Source organism: Entelurus aequoreus, linkage group LG02, assembly GCF_033978785.1.
Source record: "Entelurus aequoreus isolate RoL-2023_Sb linkage group LG02, RoL_Eaeq_v1.1, whole genome shotgun sequence".
NCBI lineage: Eukaryota > Metazoa > Chordata > Actinopteri > Syngnathiformes > Syngnathidae > Entelurus > Entelurus aequoreus.
In genome coordinates this window covers 17,613,597-17,637,878 of record NC_084732.1, presented here as the reverse complement: position 1 = coordinate 17,637,878, position 24,282 = coordinate 17,613,597, and the positions used below count along the sequence as shown (strand labels likewise).

The window sequence follows — 24,282 nt, the reverse complement described above, 5'->3', positions numbered from 1 at the left end:
TTGTTTAATGCATCCAGCGGAGCATCACAACAAAATTAGGCCTAATAATGTGTTAATTCCACGACTGTATATATCGGTATCGGTTGATATCGAAATCTGTAATTAAGAGTTCGACAATATCGGAATATTGGATATCGGCAAAAAAGCCATTATCGGACATCCCTAGTATATATACATATTCTTATATACATATATACATGTATGTATATATACGGATATATGTGCGCCTTATATATGAAAAAAGATCAACAAAAATAGACCATTCATCGGCAGTGTGCCTTATAGTCCGGTGCGCCCTATGGTTGCATCTCTAAATGGTCACGTGACCCGATTAGCAGCTAATCAGATAAAGAAGTAAACACAGTATGTGTAATGCTATGTTACGTGTTGGCTCTCTAGTGTATGTCATTAGCCACCCGTTTGTGTATACTTCCTGCAGCGCCACCAACGTAAACGTCATATATGAGCAGATGTCCGTGCCCCAGGTGTTTTTATTTTTTTTGTCCGTCCACCGCCGTAGATTTGATTTCCGCCCCAAAGCCGTCCTGCCCTTCAAGCCCTCGTCTTCTCTGAGGTCCTGCCTTCTGTTCACCGCTTCTGCTATGCCTCCCACTCCAGGCTCCGCTGCGTTCCGCCAACTGCTCAGCCACCCGCCGTCACCCCTACGCCTCCCCCGCCCTCCCCGGCCTCCCGCTCGCCAACAGTAACTTCCTGCGTTGGCGCCGGCCTTTCCGAGCTTGAATAATGCACATTTCTGTCTTGCGGCCTCCTCACCTGGAGACCAAGTAGCCCCTCGCGCTGGCTTGCGAGCAGTAGACCCCCATCTGCTGTTTTATTCACTCCCCCACACACACCTCCATCCCGGCCTGAATTATTCACAACGATTTAGTCAGTCAGTCGGAGGGGGGGAAAAACATGACAAGCTATACGATAAGCCAGGATGTGCTGAAGACTGAGGAGCACAATGAACTACACGGCGTAAAAGGGATTCGTCTCTCGAAGTAAAAACATTAGGGTGAGTCATTCGGAGAGCGCACAGTGTTGACATGCGGGGATTCATGTTTTCACTCAATGAACCGGCAGCACTCGTGTACCATTAGGCCGCCACCATCTTGCTCGGCACAATTATCTCGCCAAAAGACCATTGTTGACAAATTAAGTTGCACTCATGCATCCCCGGACCATGATACCGACACCCATACTTGCCAACCTTGAGACCTCCAAATTCGGGAGATTTTGGGGGTGGTTGAGGTGGGCGGGGTTAAGGGGGGAGGAGTATATTTATAGCTAGAATTCACTGAAATTCAAGTATTTCTTATACATATATATATATATATATACATATATATATATACATATATATATATATAAATATATATATATATATATATAAATGTATATATATATATATAAATGTATATATATATATATATATATATATATATATATATATATATATATATATATATATATATATATATATATATATATATATATATATATATATATATATATATAGTCATTTACCACATTAGCAATGTATAGAGTGTATTTCTTTAAAGTTAAGACTAGTTTAAAGTTATCTTCATTGAAAAGTACAGTGCTTTTCCTTCAAAAATAAAGACATTTCAATGTGACCCCAAACTTTTGAACGGTAGTGTATATATGTATTTTATTATATATATACATATAAATAAAATAAATACTTGAATTTCAGTGTTCATTTATTTACACATATACACACATAACACTCCTCTCTACTCATTGTTGTATTTGAAAGTGCAATGCTTTGCAGCCAGTAGCACAGCCTTTGAAGGAGCATAGGTATGGGCATGGTAATATTCTGGGTTGGAGTCAATAACCAGGCGAGGCGATGAAGTTACGTCTCTTTACTTCATACTTCAGAACCGACTCCCACACTTGCCGTCAGGGTGCGCAATACAACGTAAACCGTTTTTGGTTGGCCAAGCGGACGTGACGACAGGCTGTCCTCACTCAGGTCCACACGGACCTGCAGGGGGCGTGCCTGTTGTCCGGCTGGAAATCGGGAGAAATTCGGGAGAATGGTTGTCCCGGGAGATTTTCGGGAGAGGCACTGAAATTCGGGAGTCTCCCGGAAAATTAGGGAGGGTTGGCAAGTATGCTTGTGTGCTGTGCAGAGACTACTCTAATGCAGGGGTCTTTAACAGGGGGGTCCGCAGAGATACTGCAGGGGGGGTCGTGAATTTTTTGGGTGATTACACTTTAACCTATTAAAGGCCAAGCTGTTTGTTTACATGATTTTTTTTTAAATTTCTCTTTGCTATTTGGTCTTTTTGGACCCTAATTGGAATAAAAACTAAAAAAATCATCTTTTAATATGATGTACTTAGTCCATAAGTAACAAACGTGTACTTCATGTGTAGTGACATGCTAATTTTTATTTTTACACTTTTTTTTTTCCAAATTCCATTGTATGTTATACTCTTCTGACACCACCAGATGGCAGTATAAGTGTCCATATGTCGGCATAAGACCCCAATTCAGTAGTGTACACGATTTTGGAAATAAGAGCTAAAAGATGCTGTCCACGCATGTGGCCACTAAGGCCTTTAGAGGTTAAAAAAAATATTTTTTCAAAAATGTAAATGTCTAAGTACAAGGGTTGTCCCGATACCGGTATCAGCACCAAAATGTATTTAGATACTTTTCGATACCTTTCGATACTATTCTAAATAAAGGGGACCACAAAAAAAATTGCATTATTGGCTTTATTTTAATAAAAAAATCTGACGGTACATTAAACACATGTTTCTTATTGCAATCGAAGAACAATTGTGGCCTTAAATAAAATAGGTAACATACTAGACAACTTGTCTTTTAGTAGTAAGTAAGCAAACAAAGGCTCCAATCAATCAATCAATCAATCAATCAATCAATCAATCAATCAATCAATCAATCAATCAATCAATCAATCAATCAATCAAAGTTTATTTATATAGCCCTTAATCACAAGTGTCTCAAAGGGCTGCATAAACCACAACGACATCCTCGGCTCAGACCCCACATTAGGGCAAGAAAAAAACTCAACCGAATGGGATACAATGAGATAATTAGTCTGTTGACGTATGGACAAGCTGTAAAAAATAGATTATTAATCCACTTGTTCATTTACTGTTAATATCTGGTTATTTTCCATTTTAACATGTTCTATCTACACTTCTGTTAAAATATAATAATCACTTATTCTTCTGTTGTTTGGATACTTTGCATTAGTTTTGGATGATACCAATACAGGATCATACATTGGTCATAGTCAAAGTCCTCATGTGTCCAGGGACACATTTACTGAGTTTATAAACATAATATGAATTGTAAAAAAAACGAAAGAAGGTTTTGTGATGCTAAAAAATATCGATGTAATCCTAGTAGTATCGACTAGATACGCTCCTGTACTTGGTATCATTACAGTGGATGTCAGGTGTAGATCCACCAATGGAGTTTGTTTACATTGTGACGCCGGTGAGCTACGGTGTGTAGTGAAGCATGTTTAGCTATTCCTCGTCCTGCAGGGATGATACTTGTAAGAACATTACTTTATTTGTCGCCATGGAAGCGAGGATTAGTGATTTAGAAGTACTATACTAGTACCGGTATACCGTACAACCCTACTAAGTACATATTGGCATTGATCAAACACACTGTAGTCCAGTGGTTTGTTGGGGCAGCAGCACCAGCAAAAGGGACTCAAACCGGATTGACAGCAGAGTTCATACTCCAATAGGCTCCTTCAGCTTCGTTCCCACAGTGTTCCATTCAAGAAGTCCTTCATTCCGCACTCCATCCAGCTGTATAATCACTCGCCATACAGCAATAGATGATATCTGTCTATTACCTGACACCTTCTATGTTAGCTACTTCCATACTTGCCAACCTTGAGACCTCCAATATCGGGAGGTGGGGGGTAGGAGGTGGGGGCGGGGGGCGTGGTTGGGGGCGTGGTTATTTACAGCTAGAATTCACCAACTCGAAGTTTCATATATATATTTCATATATATATATATATATATATATATATATATATATATATATATATATATATATATATATATATATATATATATATATATATATATATATATATGTATGAAATACTTTACTTTCAGTGAATTCTAGCTATATATATATACATATATATATATTTATTTTATTTACATAAAAGAAATACTTGAATTTCAGTGTTCCGGTGGCTATCCATTAGATGGCAGTATTGTCCTGTTTAACTTCTCCGTTCATGATGAGTATATCATTTCGGCCACCGTGTTCAATGGAGAAGTCTGTTCTACATATTTACAGGCAACATACACCTTCCCCTTCAAACTGTCCTGGATGAACTGAAATTCTTGTTTCCGTTCGTTTTGGAACTTGCAAGCGTATTTCTTCGTCTTGCTCGTCGACGGCGTCGCCATGTCTGTAACTTCCTCGTTCTTCTGCTTCGTCTCCTTGTTGTGTGCGCAGTTGTGCACTCTACTCTCTAAAAGCCCTAGATGTTATGACGTCATTGGGCAGGCAAGCTGTTTATATTGTGGGAAAGCGGACGTGAGAACAGGCTGTCCCCACTCAGTCTCGGGTCCGCATTGAGCTGGAGGGGGCGTGGCCTCCAGCTCCAGCGCTGAATACCGGGATTCTCCCGCTAAAAACGGGTGGGTTGACAAGTATGGCTACTTCTCTTTGTTTTTATTGTCTATTTTCTATTTTCTGCTGGATTTACTCTCTATTTTATGCTGCAGCTGTCACATATACTGTAATATTGTACATGGTAATTGTTATATATTGTATACTGTATATCAGGGGTCACCAACCTTTTTGAAAGCAAGAGCTACTTCTTGGGTCCTGATTAATGCGAAGGGCTACCAGTTTGATACACACTTAAATAAATTGCCAGAAATAGCCAATTTGCTCAATTTACCTTTAACTCTATGTTATTATTAATAATTAATGATATTTACACTTAATTGAACGGTTTAAAAGAGGAGAAAACACGAAAAAAATTACAATTAAATTTTGAAACATAGTTTATCTTCAATTTCGACTCTTTAAAATTCAAAATTCAACCGAAAAAAAGAAGAGAAAAACTAGCTAATTCGAATCTTTTTGAAAAAATTTAAAAAATAATTTATGGAACATCATTAGTAATTTTTCTTGATTAAGATTAATTTTAGAATTTTGATGACATGTTTTAATAGGTTAAAATCCAATCTGCACTTTGTTAGAATATATAACAAATTGGACCAAGCTTTATTTCTAATAAAGACAAATCATTATTTATTCTAGATTTTCCAGAACAAAAATTTTAAAAGAAACTCAAAAGACTTTGAAATAAGATTTAAATTTGATTCTAAAAATTTTCTAGATTTGCCAGAATAATTTTTTTGAATTTTAATTATAATAAGTTTGAAGAAATATTTCACAAATATTCTTCGTCGAAAAAACAGAAGTTAAAATGAAGAATTAAATTCAAATGTATTTATTATTCTTTACAATAAAAAAAAAAAAATTTACTTTAACATTGATTTAAATTGTCAGGAAAGAAGAGGAAGGAATTTAAAAGGTAAAAAGGTATATGTGTTTAAAAATCCTAAAATCATTTATAAGGTTGTATTTTTTCTCTAAAATTGTCTTTCTGAAAGTTATAAGAAGCAAAGTAAAAAAAATTATGAATTTATTTAAACAAGTGAAGACCAAGTCTTTAAAATATTTTCTTGGATTTTCAAATTCTATTTGAGTTTTGTCTCTCTTAGAATTAAAAATGTGGGGCAAAGCGAGACCAGCTTGCTAGTAAATAAATAAAATAAAAAAAATAGAGGCAGCTCACTGGTAAGTGCTGCTATTTGAGCTATTTTTAGAACAGGCCAGCGGGCTACTCATCTGGTCCTTACGGGCTACCTGCGGGCACCACGTTGGTGACCCCTGCTGTATATGATATAGACATAATATAATATATCAGTATATATAATATACTGTACATATATTATAGTCTATTTATACCTGCATTGTCCTTTCCATCCTTACACTTTCCATCATTGTAACTGAGCTACTGTGTGGAACAATTTCCCTTGTGGATCATTAAAGTTTGTCCAAGTCTAAGTCTTAGGCTGCTTCCCCCGCGACCCGACCTTGGATAAGCGGAAGAAGATGGATGGATGGATGGATGTATACCCAAGACATACTGCAATCAAATGTTTTGTGGCATTTGTTTTTCCAGTGCTCACTTATGTCATCCCAGGTAATATTCCACAACCCTAAATAGCACACACACAAAAAAAAAAACACGGCATGATCCAATTTCCTGTCTCCGAGGGAAGGTGCTAAAGCGGCGGCCCTGCCCATCTGTCACTCGGCAGAGCCGCAGACCTTGATAAATATGTCATCAGCCACGCATGACCTCCGCGCTTGCCAATTTACTTTCCTGGTAATTGATTGCCCGCTCTTCCGCACCGCGTGAGTAAAATGTGAAAGTTGCCGTAAAAAAAAAACAACAACAAAAAAAAACCACTTGTTGAAAGTGGCAGCCTCATTTCCTTGCTTCCTTCACACAAATTAAGTCCGGCCCGGCACCTGAAAGCCCGAGCTGGCGTCCTGTCATCCTCCTAACAAGCCTGAACTGGCTTCAGCGATGCTGCATGTCATGAAGAAACACACAGGCCGCTATAAATAGACCTCCTGTCACTCCCGGTGCTTTGCGGGTCACCGCCTGCCCGCCATCGATCTTTGGGAATTAGAGAGAATGAAAACACCTCCGTCAATACGCCTCGTCGCTCTCTCTCTCTCTCTCTCTCTCTCTCTCTCTCTGCTCCTGACCTTAAACTAACACCACGGCGAAAATGGAACAACAGTGTCATATTTCCTGATTTTTGAAGCCTCCTCTCATTGATTTATTCCGCACTAAAAGCATATTTCCCCCCCGCGGGGACCGCGGCAAAAGCGGGATGACGGCGTGCCGCCTGACAAAATAAAGAGGTGGATGGTAAGTTGACCTTGACGGTATCACGGCCAATCACGGCGCATAAAGTGATATAAAGTGCTGAGCTGGCGAGAGGCGCCGAACATTGAATGTGTCTGCGAGCGGTGGGCTTGGCCGCGCCGCATCTATCAAAGCAATCCGAGTGCGGAAAGAAATACGAGTGATGCGATCCATCAAGCTATTGGGAGAAAAAAAACGGGGGTTTTTTTCAGATACGAGAGCACACAGTAGCTATGTGTCTACTCATAACAACACTAGTCGGAACTGGCGTGCTAACTTGTGTTTGGCTAACTACTTAAAAAAAATGAATAAATTAAAGTTCAATCAATCAATCAATGTTTATTCATATAGCCCTAAATCACAAGTGTCTCAAAGGGCTGCACAAGCCACACCGACATCCTCGGTTCAGAGCCCACATAAGGGCAAGGAAAAACTCACAAACCACAGTGGGACGTCAATATGAATGACTATGAGAAACCTTGGAGAGGACCGCATATGTGGGTGACCCCCCCCACCCCCCTCCGCCCCCATGCCCCTCTAGGGGAGACCGGATGCAATGGACATCGAGTGGGTCTAGCTTAATATTGTGTAAGTCCAGTCCATAGTGGATCTAACATAATAGTGAGAGTCCAGTCCATAGTAGATCTAACATATTAGTGAGAGTCCAGTCCACAGTGGATCTAGCATAATAGTGAGAGTCCAGTCCATAGTGGATCTAACATAATAGTGAGAGTCCAGTCCATAGTGGATCTAACATAATAGTGAGAGTCCAGTCCATAGTGGATCTAACATAATATTGTGAGAGTCCAGTCCATAGTGGATCCAACATAATATCAATCAATCAATCAATCAATGTTTATTTATATAGCCCTAAATCACAAGTGTCTCAAAGGGCTGTACAAGCCACAACGACATCCTCGTCAATGTGAATGACTATGAGAAACCTTGGAGAGGACCGCATATGTGGGTAACCCCCCCCCTCTAGGGGAGACCGAAAGCAATGGATGTCGAGTGGGTCTGACATAATATTGTGAAAGTCCAACACATCAGCGAGAGTCCAGTCCATAGTGGGGCCAGCAGGAACCATCCCGAGTGGAGACGGGTCAGCAGCGATGAGATGTCCCCATCTGATGAACAGGCTAGCGGTCCACCCCGGGTTTGGAGCAGAGTAGAAAAGAAAAGAAAAGAAACGGCAGATCAACTGGTCTAAAAAGGGAGTCTATTTAAAGGCTAGAGTATACAAATGAGTTTTAAGATGAGACTTAAATGCTTCTACTGAGGTAGCATCTCTAACTTTTACCGGGAGGGCATTCCATAGTATTGGAGCCCGAATAGAAAACGCTCTGTAGCCCGCAGACTTTTTTTGGGCTCTGGGAATCACTAATAAGCCGGAGTTCTTTGAACGCAGATTTCTTGCCGGGACATATGGTACAATACAATAGTCAAGATAGGCAGGAGCTTGACCGTGTAGTATTTTATACGTAAGTAGTAAAACCTTAAAGTGGCATCTTAGGTGCACAGGAAGCCAGTGCAGGTGAGCCAGTATAGGCGTAATATGATCAAACTTTCTTGTTTTTGTCAAAAGTCTAGCAGCCGCATTTTGTACCATCTGTAATCTTTTAATGCTAGACATAGGGAGGCCCGAAAATAAAACATTACAGTAATCGAGACGAGATGTAACGAACGCATGGATAATGATCTCAGCATCGCTTGTGGACAAAATGGGACGAATTTTAGCGATATTACGGAGATGAAAGAAGGCCGTTTTAGTAACACTTTTAATGTGTGACTCAAACGAGAGAGTTGGGTCGAAGATAATACCCAGATTTTTTACAGAGTCACCTTGTTTAATTGTTTGGTTGTCAAATGTTAAGGTGGTATTATTAAATAGATGTCGGTGTTGAGCAGGACCGATAATCAGCATTTCCGTTTTCTTAGCGTTGAGTTGCAAAAAGTTAGCGGACATCCATTGTTTAATTTCATTAAGACACGCCTCCAGCTGACTACAATCCGGCGTGTTGGTCAGCTTTAGGGGCAAGAGTGCAGGGCCAAGAACCGAACCCTGGGGAACTCCGCACGTTACCTTAACATAGTCCGAGGTCACATTGTTATGGGAGACACACTGCATCCTGTCAGTAAGATAAGAGTTAAACCAAGACAAGGCTAAGTCTGTCATCCCAATACGCGTTTTGATATGCTCTAATAAAATATTATGATCAACAGTATCGAAAGCGGCGCTAAGATCAAGAAGCAGCAACATAGATGAAGCATCAGAATCCATCGTTAGCAATAGATCATTAGTCATTTTTGCGAGGGCTGTCTCCGTAGAGTGATTTGCCCTGAAACCGGATTGAAAAGGTTCACAGAGATTGTTAGACGCTAAGTGTTCATTTAGCTGCTGTGCTACAATTTTTTCGAGGATTTTCGAGATAAACGGAAGGTGGGACACCGGCCGGTAGTTTATCAGGAGATCAGGATCGAGGTTAGGTCTTTTGAGCAGAGGATGAATAACCGCTTTTTTGAATGCTAGGGGAACAGTACCAGAGGAAAGTGATACGTTTATAATATTTAATACTGATGGACCTAATAATACAAAAAGCTCCTTGATAAGTTTCCCAGGAATTGGGTCAAGTAAACATGTTGTTTGTTTTGTCCCATTTACACATTTTGACAATTCCTCCAATGTTATTTCATCAAAGAGAGAGAAACTATTTTGGAGGGCGGTATCCGTCGTATATACAGTCGTATTTGTGTTAATAGAACCCAGTTGTAGCTGAGATGCATTGTCTTTAATCTCTTTTCTAATGACTTCAATTTTCTTATTAAAGAAATTCATAAAGTCATCTGCTGAGTGGGTGGAGCTACTGGGAGGAGTCCCTTGTTGGGTTAGCGATGCTACTGTACTAAACAGAAATTTAGGATCATTTTTGTTGAGGTGGATGAGATTTGAGTAATATTTAGCTTTAGCTGAGGTAAGCATGCGTTTATAAGTTATTAAACTATCACACCATGCTTGATGGAACCAGTCCATAGTGGATCTAACATAATAGTTAGAGTCCAGTCCATAGTGGATCTAACATAAAAGTGAGAGTCCAGTCCATAGTGGATCTAACATAATATTGTGAGAGTCCAGTCCATAGTGGATCTAACATAATAGTGAGAGTCCAGTCCATAGTGGATCTAACATAATAGTGAGAGTCCAGTCCATAGTGGCTCTAACATAATATTGTGAGAGTCCAGTCCATAGTGGATCTAACATAATAGTGAGAGTCCAGTCCATAGTGGATCTAACATAATAGTGAGAGTCCAGTCCATAGTGGATCTAACATAATATTGTGAGAGTCCAGTCCATAGTGGATCTAACTTAATTGTGAGAGTCCAGTCCATAGTGGATCTAACATAATATTGTGAAAGTCCAGTCCATAGTGGATCTAACATAATAGTGAGAGTCCAGTCCATAGTGGATCTAACATAATAGTGAGAGTCCAGTCCATAGTGGGGCCAGCAGTTAAAGTTAAAGTACCACCAATAGTCACACACACTAGGTGTGGTGAAATTACTCTCTGGATTTGAGCCATCCCCTTGTTCCACCCCCTGGGAGGTGAGGGGAGCAGTGAGCAGCAGCGGTGGCCGCGCTCGGGAATCATTTTGGTGATTTAACCCCCAATTCCAACCCTTGATGGTGAGTGCCAAGCAGGGAGGTAAGAGCTCCCATTTTTATAGCAGCTGCTAAATTGACTTACCTTGCTTTTTTGGAAAATACCTTCAAATTAGGGTTGTACGGTATACCGGTACTAGTATAGTATCATGGTATAATGAATTAAAAATGGTACCGTGGAAGCCTTGCACTTCCGGGTTCCTCGGACCACCAATTACCGACATGCCGGGCTCTTTCAGGTTGACAACAATGTTTTATTTTGCAATAAAACGTGCAAAGTCTTTTGGGGTGCTTTTCAGCAGTTGTCTTTTCTAGCAATTGAGCACACGAATGGTTTCTCTCCAGTGTCGTCTTGTCTCACTCCCGCTCGCGCACCACCACCAACTGCCCTCTCCTCCCCAGCTGCTGCCTTTTAACAGAGCGACAGGTGATTAGATAATCAGGCCCAGGTGGGCCATCTACGCACCTGTCGCTGACCTCAAACCCGGTCCTGGCACACCCCGTTTCGCTGCAGGTCCGCAATCCCCCCCCCCACAGGTACTTTACTCTGTTTGACACTGTTGGTTTTACGAGCAGAGGAGCATGCGCGGCAGTGCACAATCACAGAGTACTTACAAGCAGACACGGTGTGTAGACAGTAAAGGGAGAACGGATGCATTTTGCCTTAAAAACTAAAGATAAAGGTGAAGTTATAACACGAAACGCCCTCAGGAAGAGGTGCTTTAAGACACGGTTAGCTAGCTAGCGGCTAAAGTCCATCCGCAGTCTGCAGTGTTTTAGCTACTTCTAAATCATTAATCCTGGTCTCCATGGCGACAAATAAAGTGAGTTTCTTACAAGTATCATCCCTACAGGACGAGGAATAGCTAAACACGCTTCACTACACACCGTAGCTCACCGGCGTCACCGCTAATGATGCCGTACCTGAATGTAAACAAACGTAATGGGCGGATCTACACCTAACATCCACTGTAATGATACCAAGTACAGGAGTGTATCTAGTCGATACTACTATGATTACCTCAATATTTTTTAGCATCACAAAATCTTTCTTCGTTTTTTTCAAATTCATATTATGTTTATAAACTCAGGAAATATGTCCCTGGACACACGAGGACTTAAATTATGACCAATGTATGATCCTGTGACGACTTGGTATTGGATTGATACCTACATTTGTGGTATCATCACAAACTAATGTAAAGAATCCAAGCAAAAAAAGAATAAGTGATTATTACATTTGAACAGAAGTGTAGATAGAACATGTTAAAAGAGAAAGTAAGCAGATATTAACAGTAAATGAACAAGTGGATTAATAATACATTTTTACAGCTTGTCCTTTATAATTTAGACAAAAATTATAGAATGGAAAATGATACAATATGTTACTGCATATGTCAGCAGATTAATTAGGAGCCTTTGTTTGTTTACTTACTACTAAAAGACAAGTTGTCTCAAATGTTCACTATTTTATTTAAGGACAAACTTGTTCTTCGATTGCAATAAGAAACACACGTTTAATGTACCGTAAGATTTTTTGTTAAAATAAAGCCAATAGTGCCATTTTTTGTGGTCCCCTTTATTTAGAAAAGTATCGAAAGGTATCTGTAGACGTTGCTTCCTAGCAGTTCCACTGTTAGACCCGGTACAGGAGCAAACCGTGCATTTTTTAGCAAGGTTTTAATGTACATAGAATTTCTCAAAAATTCTCCAGCAGGACGTGACTTTTCAGTCACCTCCGTAACCTCTTTCTCCTCCTGTTCCCCGGCCGCTTACTGTTAAAGAAAACAGATGATTAGATTAACTCGTGCCACCTGGGAAATCGAATCACTTGTCAGCTGTGTCTTGCCGTCGGCACTTGCCCCGCCCCTATCTGATGGTGCTCTGCCCTCAACACCGTAGACAGAGGCGGAGACCTTTGCTCCTGCAGGCAGCGCTGGCCACACCTCCCTCCACAGTATCGAAATACATTTTGGTACCGGTACCAACATATTGATATCTTCAAACATATGCCAGGTGTATTTGAGAAGCACCGAAATTTAAAAATTCTTGACCAACACCGAAAGTGAGGAAACCAAAGCAGAAAACTGAAAACCGGTGAAGTGTTCCATTTTAAGGGTTCAATCGCAGTAACCGATAAATGCCATTACCGCAGATTTGAGCATTTCACTGTTGAATGTTCAGTTTTACTTCAGAAACCAACAAGCGACATGCTAACTTTTGTGGCACAAACAGTCAAATGACCAATCAGTGCATCAAAGTTTGACGTTCGTCTGCTTCGTGTCTGTGATGCCGTGATTGTAAATGTTGCTGTGATTGTAAATAAATTGAAGCATCAGTGTGTGTCCTGATCAATCTGAGAGGTCCGTATGTGAGCATTAAAGGTTGACACATTGCGGTCTATCGCCTTTGTACATAACGTACAAACCCCGTTTCCATAGGAGTTGGGAAATTGTATTAGATGTAAATATAAACGGAATACAATGATTTGCAATTTTCAACCCATATTCAGTTGAATATGCTACAAAGACAACATAATTGATGTTCAAACTGATAAACATATTTTTTTTCTGCAAATAATCATTAACTTTAGAATTTGATGCTAGCAACATGTGACAAAGAAGTTGGGAAAGGTGGCAATAAATACTGATAAAGTTGAGGAATGCTCATAAAACACTTATTTGGAACATCCCAAGGTGAACAGGCAAATTGGGAACAGGTGGGTGCCATGATTGGGTATAAAAGTAGATTCCATGAAATGCTCAGTCATTCACAAACAAGGATGGGGTGAGGGTCACCACTTTGTCAACAAATGCATGAGCAAATTGTTGAACAGTTTAAGAAAAACCTTTCTCAACCAGCTATTGCAAGGAATTTAGGGATTTCACCATCTACGGTCCGTAGTATCATCAAAGGGTTCAGAGAATCTGGAGAAATCACTGCACGTAAGCAGCTAAGCCCGTGACCTTTGATCCCTCAGGCTGTACTGCATCAACAAGCGACATTAGTGTGTAAAGGATATCACCACATGGGCTCAGGAACACTTCAGAAACCCACTGTCAGTAACTACAGTTGGTCGCTACATCTGTAAGTGCAAGTTCAAACTCTCCTATGCAAGGCGAAAACCGTTTATCAACAACACCCAGAAACGCCGTCGGCTTCGCTGGGTCTGAGCTCATCTAAGATGGACTGATACAAAGTGGAAAAGTGTTCTGTGGTCTGACGAGTCCACATTTCAAATTGTTTTTGGAAACTGTGGACATCGTGTCCTCCAGACCAAAGAGGAAAAGAACCATCCGGATTGTTATAGGCGCAAAGTTGAAAAGCCAGCATCTGTGATGGTATGGGGGTGTATTAGTGCCCAAGACATGGGTGACTTACACATCTGTGAAGGCGCCATTATTGCTGAAAGGTACATACAGGTTTTGGAGCAACACGTGTTGCCATCCAAGCAACGTTACCATGGACGCCCCTGCTTATTTCAGCAAGACAATGCCAAGTCACGTGTTACATCAGCGTGGCTTCATAGTAAAAGAGTGTGGGTACTAGACTGGCCTGCCTGTAGTCCAAACCTGTCTCCCATTGAAAATGTGTGGCGCATTATGGAGCCTAAAATAGCACAACGGAGACCCCCGGACTGTTGAACAACTTAAGCTGTACATCAAGCAAGAATGGGAAAGAATTCCACCTGAGAAGCTTCAAAAATGTGTCTCCTCAGTTCCCAAACGTTTACTGAGTGTTGTTAAAAGGAAAGGCCATGTAACACAGTGGTGAACATGCCCTTTCCCAACTACTTTGGCACGTGTTGCAGCTATGAAATTCTAAGTTAATTATTATTTGCAAAAAAAAAATAAAGTTTATGAGTTTAAACATCAAATATCTTGTCTTTGGAGTGCATTCAATTGAATATGGGTTGAAAAGGATTTGCAAATCATTGTATTCCGTTTGTATTTACATCTAACACAATTTCCCGACTCATATGGAAACAGGGTTTGTGCAAGATACGTGTGTAGCCCCACCGCTCTCCAGTGACGAATTGAATAGTGTGTTTACTCTGCTGTTGTTGTCTTGTGACGCAGCTGTCAATGTAATGATGTCATGATGCTGCAGTGAATGGAAACCCTGGACACCCTTGTTCAAGGATCACCCCAAAAAAGGTGTTGGTTTGGTGATGGAATAAGCATTCCTCCAAAAAATAATCTGATTATGAGGGCCAGGCTGGCACAATATAGGATTCGATTGTTTTTGGGGAAATAACTGTTTGGGGTTATCTGTTTTTGCACAAATAATTACACATGATTATAATTCAATTTTTGTAATACAAGTGCTTTTCTCAAAAGGGGAGTTTCATTTTGGTTGTTAAAAACAATTCAATTGCAAACCAGATCAGCAGGGTGGCTGTTTTATGAAAAACTAAAACAAGGAACACATTTTTGTGTGTTTGTCACGATTGGGTCGCATATTTCTGCGTGGGTTGTTCTCCCAGGATGCAGAAGGAAACTGCAGACGAAGCGTGCAGGTAGGATATGATTTAATTCTCATAAATCATACGAAATAAAAAACTATGGGAAACAAACAAAAGAGACACATGCCGATCGCACAGGAATCAAAGGCATGGAAACAAGAAGTCATCCAACGTAACTGTTGCATACTGTAAATAAGGAAGCCAGACTGATTGTGGCGAGAAACGGTAAAAAGTATTTCTCTGATTAGTGCCCGGAAGTAGGTGAGCGTCCCGGACACGATTCAGCACCCATGGAAACCAAAACAAAACCCAGGGGTGCTGAAAACAGAACTGAGGTAGTCGAACTAATACAACAAAACTAAACAAAACATGATCCAGGCAACGAATTATGACTTACCTCCCCTAAAGGACAGATTCCAGATGTCCCCAGAATACCAAAAAAGGCAAAGTTCAAGAGTTACGGGAGAGCGGAGGGAGGACTTGGTGGTGGGACGCCAGGCCAAGTGTCCCTGAATCCACCGGGGGACAAGTCAAGTGGCGGCGGTGAGTGGTACGCCGCTGCAGCAGGCGAGGCGGGCGACCACGGGTCGTTGAGAAGGTGGACCCGAGTGGCGCCAGAACCTCAACAGCCTCTGAGTCCTACGCCCATGTCTTGGTGCAAAAGGTGTCCAAGTGCCTGATGGCCGCCCGTGCGACAAGCAAGCCGGAGGTCGCGGTGGTTTACCGTCTGCTCTGACTGTAAACAATAACGGAAGTTTCTGTAATATCCCTTATTAACACTTCTTATTAGTTTTTTTGTCACACTAAATCAGACATATACAGTGTTGGGACTAACGCGTTACAAAGTAACTGTAACGCCGTTAGTTTCGGCGGTAACTACTAATCTAACGCGTTATTTTTTATATTCAGTAACTCAGTTACCGTTACTACACGCGTTATTTTACGTTATTTTGTATGTAGTATTGGCTAGAAACAGAAGTTCTGAGTGTGTTTTATTGGAGCGCTGCGGTGTCGTCCTTCTGAATCCCTTGTGTCACAAGGAAGAGGCGCGCTCTGTGTTTGTCTGGGTGTGGGTGTGGGGAGGGAGGGGGAGGGGGAGCGTGTCTGATCATGGCGGAGCTGCAGTCGAGTTTGTTAAGATGTAGATATTCTCACTACTTTTCTTTTGTCGAGCACAAAGAAAAGAACATTTTAGTTAAATGTAAGTTGTGTCTTGGATCAAAGATCCCATCTACTGCCCAAAACAACAATTCAAATCTGCTGAAACAGCTCCAAAAGCAACATGCTTCGACGAAGCTAGTAAAGAGAGACACAGACTCCGATGCCACTTCCCCTCCCCCACCACCACTTAAGGAATAACTCTGCCTCTGCACATCCTTCAGCACTGAAGGTACACACACTCTGTCAATTATCTTATATACTCTTTCATTCTAGACTTCTAGAGTGTTTGATTGTCACATCACTCTAAATGTATAGACTATAAAGTTCAAAAACATAAAGAGGGATGCTAGTGGGCCAGGCCAATCTTTCCTTATCTCTAAACTAAAACTGGGAGAGTGTTCTGGGCTTCAGACATGATTTTATTTCAGAATTCCTTGAGATAAAAAAAATAACGCCTGGTTAGGCTTTGTGTATGTAGTGTGTGCCTTCCTTGGTTTACAGCTATGTTGTTATTATGCTGTTTGATACTTATGTATGTTATGTTGCAGCTAATTAAAATAGTTTTGTCAATTTGTTCGGGCCTGAAACAAATTGGCCCTTTGAAACATATCTTTGTCTTTGTGTGTTGCATGTAGACCACATTGCTTGGCAGAGTTCAGTGATGCAAATGCATGTCAAGTTGATCAACACATTGTATTATTCTCCAGTGCAATAACAGTACTGACATGAAGGCTAAAAGGGCATTAATGGGAGCTTTAAAGAAAAAAGAAGAAATAAAGAAGTAAATAAATAGTTACTTTTCATAGTAACATATTACTTTTTGGTGTAAGTAACTGAGTTAGTAACTGAGTTACTTTTTAAATAAAGTAGCTACTAACTGTAACTAGTTACTGGTTTTCAGTAACTAACTCAATACTGGCCATATATGATATATTGGTAATGTGACTGTAGTACCACCAATAATATTTTTTCACGCGTTTACACGTTCCTCCTTGCTAGCAATAACGTTGTTGTGTTTCTTCTTCATGCAGCGTGTTTGAAATTTTTCCATAAGTTCTTTATATTCAGCCGAGGCAAGCGCAAAAATAGCTTTCATGGATGTGGCCATCTTGATTTCCGACCTCGTAACTGGAACGCTCATAACTCGGCAGTGAGATCATTCCCAGCTCCGACTTCCGAGGTTAATGGACCGCACCATAAAACACATCAAACATGCCGATTATTATCACCTTTGCATTTATGGCTATGACTGTGTACTAACCTCACTCAAATAAAGGCTTTGCAATTGCACAAATTAATATTCATCCTTCAAAGCATAAAACAACCATACAATTGCGAAAATATCTATTTACCACTGGTATTCCAACAATATCCCGTAATGTCCAGATTAGCCGAGGCCAGCTCACTGTCCATAGACCCCCAAAGACGCTGAGGGTCTGATGGTCGAGACAAAGCGTAGCATTTTGGTTGCCTCCATTTCACTCTAGAACAGGGGTCGGCAACCCAAAATGTTGAAAGAGCCATATTGGAGCAAAAATACAAAAACAAATCTGTCTGGAGCCGCAACAAATTAAAAGCCATATTACATACAGATAGTGTGTCATGAGATATACGTTGAATTGAGATGACTTAAAGGGAACTAAATGAGCTCAAATATAGCTACAAACGAGGCATAATGATGCAATATGTACATATAGCTAGCCTAAATAGCACGTTAGCATCGATTAGCTTGCAGTCATGCAGTGACCAAATATGTCTGATTAGCACTCCACACAAGTCAATAACATCAACAAAACTCACCTTTGTGCCTTCACACACGTTAAAAGGGTGGTGGACAAAATGAGACAGAAAAAGAAGTGGCATAAAACACGTCCTAGAAAGTCGGAGAAAGTTATACATGGACACAAACTAAGGTGAGTTCAAGGACCGCCAAAATTAGTAGGACAAAACGGCGCTTGCCAAATACTCGAATCAGTGAAGCATGTTTAATATAAACAGTGTGCTTTATAACAATTAGGGAGGTTTATGTCATGTTTGTCCTCCTACAGAAACCATATTAAAACAAAAAATGTATTTTTTTCCCCCTCATCTTTTTCCATTTTTCATACATTTTTGAAAAAGCTTCAGAGAGCCACTAGGGCGGCGCTAAAGAGCCGCATGCGGCTCTAGAGCCGCGGGTTGCCGACCCCTGCTCTAGAACATTGCGTGGTTCGTCCTTACGTCATCACAACATCCAAGCAGTTCAATAACAAAATGTAAAATGCAAACATCTTTAGGTTGAGTCGTCACATGAGCCTAATTGAATAACACCCAGCGGTATCTCCCCCTCGTCTTGCTGTGTTGTTTTTCATCCGACCACAAACTGCAGATGCTTGCGCGGCGACCATCTGCCTCAAAAAAAAACACTTTGCTGCACTCCCCTCCCCCCCCACACCCCCCAACCACATCCCCCACCAATACCACCGCCACCGTTCTCTCTCTCAAGGTGTCTCCGTTACTGAATTAATGCAGCTCCCCAACTGCTCAAAGTGCAAACAGCAAAGTCACCGTCTGTTGGCGTGAAGACACCTGGACACCACGCAGGTACCAACAAGTAAAGTCAATTATATATATATATATATATATATATATATATATATATATATATATATATATATACACTACCGTTCAAAAGTTTGGGGTCACCCAAACAATTTTGTGGAATAGCCTTCATTTCTAAGAACAAGAATAGACTGTCGAGTTTCAGATGAAAGTTCTCTTTTTCTGGCCATTTTGAGCGTTTAATTGACCCCACAAATGTGATGCTCCAGAAACTCAATCTGCTCAAAGGAAGGTCAGTTTTGTAGCTTCTGTAACGAGCTAAACTGTTTTCAGATGTGTGAACATGATTGCACAAGGCTTTTCTAATCGTCAATTAGCCTTCTGAGCCAATGAGCAAACACGTTGTACCATTAGAACACTGGAGTGATAGTTGCTGGAAATGGGCCTCTATACACCTATGTAGATATTGCACCAAAAACCAGACATTTGCAGCTAGAATAGTCATTTACAACATTAGCAATGTATAGAGTGTATTTCTTTAAAGTTAAGACTAGTTTAAAGTTATCTTCATTGAAAATAAGGACATTTCAATGTGACCCCAAACTTTTGAACGGTAGTGTATATATATATATATATGTGTGTGTTTCATCTGACAACACATGGACAAAGATAAGACATTCTGGAGGAAAGTTCTGTGGTCAGATGAAACTAAAATTTTGCTGTTTGGCCCCAATACCCAGCAGTATGTTTGCAGGAGAAAAGGTGAGGCCTTTAATCCGAGGAAAACCATTCCTACCGTCAAGCATGGTGGCCTGTTTTGCTGCCAATGGATCTTGTGCTTTACAGAGAGTAAATGGGACAATGAAAAAGGAGGCTTACCTCCAAATTCTTCAGGACAACCTAAAATCATCAGCCCGGAGGTTGGGTCTTGGGCGCAGTTGGGTGTTCCAACAGGACAATGACCCCAAACACACTTCGAAAGTGGTAAAGGAATGGCTAAATCCGGCTAGAATTAAGGTTTTAGAATGGCCTTCCCAAAGTCCTCACTTAAATGTGTGGACAATGCTGAAGAAACAAGTCCATGTTAGAAAACCAACAAATGTAGCTCAACTGCACCAATTTTGTCAAGAGGAGTGGTCAAAAATTCAATCAGAAGTTTGTCAGAAACTTGTGGATGGCCACCAAAAAGCGCCTTATTGCAGTGAAACTTGCCAAGGGACATGTAACCAAATATGAACATTGCTGTATGTATACTTTTGACCCAGCAGATTTGGTCACATTTTCAGTAGACCCATAATAAATTCATAAAAGAACCAAACTTCATGAATTTTTTTTTGTGACCAACAAGTATGTGCTCCAATCACTCAATCACAAGAAAATAAGAGTTGTAGAAATTATTGTAAACTCCAGACAGCCATGACATTATGTTCTTTACAAGTGGATGTAAACTTTTGACCACGACTGTACATACAGTATATATATATACTGTTTCTATTCATGCAGTGGAACCTCGACTTACAAACTCCTCTATTTGCAAACTTTCTAGAAAAAAGATGCCAAAGCAGACTTACACAAACTATTCTCCCCTCAGGCAGGAGACTACGGTCCATCCATACCCACACTTCCAGCCACCTGAACAGTTTTTTCCCCTCGGCCATCAGACACATGAACAATAACAAGATCTGATAGCTCAGTTACAGCTAATTTTATTACCTATTCTGTGTTTTATGTATTTTATGTTGCACCATTGCACCAAGAAAAATTCCTAGATTGTGAACCCGTTCCCAAACAATGGCAATAAAAACTATTCTGATTCAGATTCTGAATATTTCACAGCTACAGCTCGTTCAGCGGCGCCTCTTCCAAAGCGCACATACACACAGGGTCCCTCTGTTTGTTCGCTCCTCTCTTGTCAGCTTCTTCTTTGCCGAATAGTATCAGTCCATCTTAGATGAGCTCAGGCCCAGCGAAGCCGACGGCGTTGCTGGGTGTTGTTGATAAACGGTTTTCGCCTTGCATAGGAGAGTTTTAACTTGCACTTACAGATGTAGCGACCAACTGTAGTTACTGACAGTGGGTTTCTGAAGTGTTCCTGAGCCCATGTGGTGATATCCTTTACACACTGATGTCGCTTGTTGATGCAGTACAGCCTGAGGGATCGAAGGTCACGGGCTTAGCTGCTTACGTGCAGTGATTTCTCCAGATTCTCTGAACCCTTTGATGATATTACGGACCGTAGATGGTGAAATCACTAAATTCCTTGCAATAGCTGGTTGAGAAAGGTTTTTCTTAAACTGTTCAACAATTTGCTCACGCATTTGTTGACAAAGTGGTGACCCTCGCCCCATCCTTGTTTGTGAATGACTGAGCATTTCATGGAATCTACTTTTATACCCAATCATGGCACCCACCTGTTCCCAATTTGCCTGTTCACCTGTGGGATGTTCCAAATAAGTGTTGGATGAGCATTCCTCAACTTTATCAGTATTTATTGCCACCTTTCCCAACTTCTTTGGCACGTGTTGCTGGCATCAAATTCTAAAGTTAATGATTATTTGCAAAAAAAAAAAAATGTCTATCAGTTTGAACATCAAATATGTTGTCTTTGTAGCATATTCAACTGAATATGGGTTGAAAAGGATTTGCATATCATTGTATTCTGTTTATATTTACATCTAACACCATTTCCCAACTCATATGGAAACGGGGTTTGTAATATGGTATTGTGAATAAACTTGAAACTTAAACTGAAATGATCATTATTGTGTGTATTTTAACACAGTAGCATAAGCCTTGAAATCCTCAAGGCCATTGTTTGAAAGGGGGAGTGCGGGGAGAAAAGCTCTTAAGGACGCTGTGTATCCTGAGACAAACCTGCAGAAGCATCATGCAACCGGGCTCCCGTCCAACATTAAATAGTATAATTTATTCCTTCCTTCGCAATAAAATAATTACATAAGCCATTTGCATAAGACACCCGAGTGCATGCGGCAGTGTTGAATGCGCTGATTATGAAATACCAGTAAAGAGCCCAGCAGCTTTTCTGCTTTGGCAGCCACGGTGGCTTGTTTGCCAACACAACCCCGCCCCCATCTCTGACACATCTCTCGCTGGCTATTGTTCTCTAATGAGATATTATTAGCTCTAATGGCGGCTCAGCATCGGCGAAGGCCCGAAAAGGTCGCGCGGGGCGGTTTAAAAGCGAGGACGGATCCTCGGGCTGAGTGGGTTAAAAAAAAAAAAAGGGCGGAGATGGAGATGGCAAACATAGCAGCTGCTGATAAAGAGTAATGCGCCCCACTTGTTCACGCTGCACCTGGATAGGGAGGCGTAATAGACGCCATATATCACACGCAACAACGGAAGATTACAGAGTGGGACAGGAGGGCGCCAGCGTCAGCCAAGTTAGCATAAGTGCTGACATTACAGTCACGTTATAACAGCAATGTTATGCTAGGTTAGCATATTATAGCATATTGAGAGTAAACAAGGAAGTGTTAACATAGGGATACTGTTACTTATAAGGCATTTTATTGGTAGCTACTAGGGTCGTACGCAACGTTCCCTCTAAGGTGCGCGCCTGTGCAATTGCGCACTGCTCAAGCGTCCTCTGCGCACGGCAAATCTATGCCACGCACAAAATGAAATAAAAAAATAAGCGCATGACAATTTTCGACACGTGGACACGACAGAGAAAACAGTTTTCGTCATCGTTGTTCAAATATTGTAACGTCTGTCGAGACGCTTTGAGGACATGAATTCCATCCATCACTTTACTGAGCAAAAGTCTTTATTGTCGGCCATAAACACATCACCAAAACATTAGTAAAAAAAAATGATATCTAGCAAAAGTGGTCATTTTCTGCAGTACAAACCAGACCAAAAGCAACTTTGTTATATCAACAGCAGCCGCTCGCTCTTTCTCACTTGCGCCAACACATGCACATATGGCACTTAGCCAGTGATGCGTTTACAGCCACACAAAAAGTCGGACAACTCCAACACCACACATAAAGTGTCATTCCAGGTCGTTACACTATGATTTACCAATCAAATGTGTGCTTATTCTAGTGTCATTTATTAGAAATCTTCATTTATAAATATTAATCATGAAATGCTGTTAGTATATTAAATAAATACTAATAAAAATATATTTTTTACAAACAGGAAGTTGCAGGAATGTACACATTCCCCCCTGCTTACATCTCATTGTGCAACATGTGAATGTTTTAATGGGAACTAAATGCAATGTCTGAAAGGGGTACACATTATTTCCAAAGCAGGACCTCCACCCACACAAACAATACAAGTACACAGTTCATGAAAAACAATATTTGTTGTTATTGTCATTGTAAGTGGGCCTAAACACTTATATTAGAAAATAATCTCATGGAAATGACTGCTGTCTTTTGATCATAATAATAAGAGAATGTTGTCTTCCGCCCGAATGCAGCTGAGATAGGCTCCAGCACCCCCCGCGACCCCGAAAGGGACAAGCAGTAGAAAATGGATGGATGGATGGAGATTGAACTTGTTATTTAGTCAGGTTTAGGGACAGGTGGTGTAGCCACAGTGTGCACGTCTGATGTTGCTCACATGGGCTCCACTGAATGCTCAGGGAGTTTTTGCGTTTGCTCACACACATGAAAAATTAGAGGGAACATTGGTTGTACGGTATACCGATCCTAGTTAAGTAGTAAAATATTTAGTAAAAAAAAAATTTTTTACGTGCATGACGGTGTCGTGACATTGCTGGTTTTAAGAGCAGAGGAGCATGTTCGGCAGCGCACAATCACAGAGTACATTTCATAACATGGCCACCACTGCCTAGTTTCCCTTGTTATTGTGACGATCGGTCACTTCATTTCTGTTTTGTTTCCTTGTTTTTATATTCACTTCCTATCAGTGCTATTATTTTGCTTTCCACTTCCTGCTCGTTCCGCTGAGCACCGTATTTGTTCGCTCACCTGCCGTTGATTGGCACCTGGTCCACACCTGCGGCCAATCAGCATATGTCTATCTATGCTCCACTCGAGCGCTGCTCGGTGCTCGAAGATGGCTTTATGTTTGGAACGCTAACATGCAAGACTGCTTCATTTCCCTCTCTGTTTTGAGTAATAAAACTCAACTTACCTTCTCGTCGTTTCCTGGTTCCTGCATCTTGGGGTCACAAAGACGGCAGCCATGTGAGTTCCTCGCAGTTATATTCTTATTTTTACTGTTATATTTTTATTGTTGCTTTTTGTTCTTATTGTTATATTTTATTTCCATTTATAGCCCCATTATTTACTTTTTAAATTTGATCTCAATTCTGTACACTGCTGCTGAAGGAATTGATCGATCGTTTGTTCGATCGATCGTTCGTTCGTTCGTTCGTTCGTTCGTTGGTTCGTTGGTTCGTTCGTTCGCTAGCTAGCGCTCCATGTAAAGGCTAGCAGGATGTTTCGGGAACGT

The 24,282-nt window shown here is 40.8% G+C and overlaps 1 protein-coding gene across 1 annotated transcript in view; it reads right to left on the bottom strand.

The window, feature by feature from the left end:
• Positions 1 to 18,133, bottom strand: part of LOC133631238 (carbohydrate sulfotransferase 8-like) — a 134,838-nt gene extending 116,705 nt beyond the window's left edge. Inside the window, exon 1 of the mRNA XM_062023415.1 lies at positions 18,088 to 18,133. The gene's annotated coding sequence lies outside the window, so the exon portion shown is untranslated. The remainder of the gene's footprint in view (positions 1 to 18,087) is intronic.
• Positions 18,134 to 24,282: the final 6,149 nt, after the last annotated feature.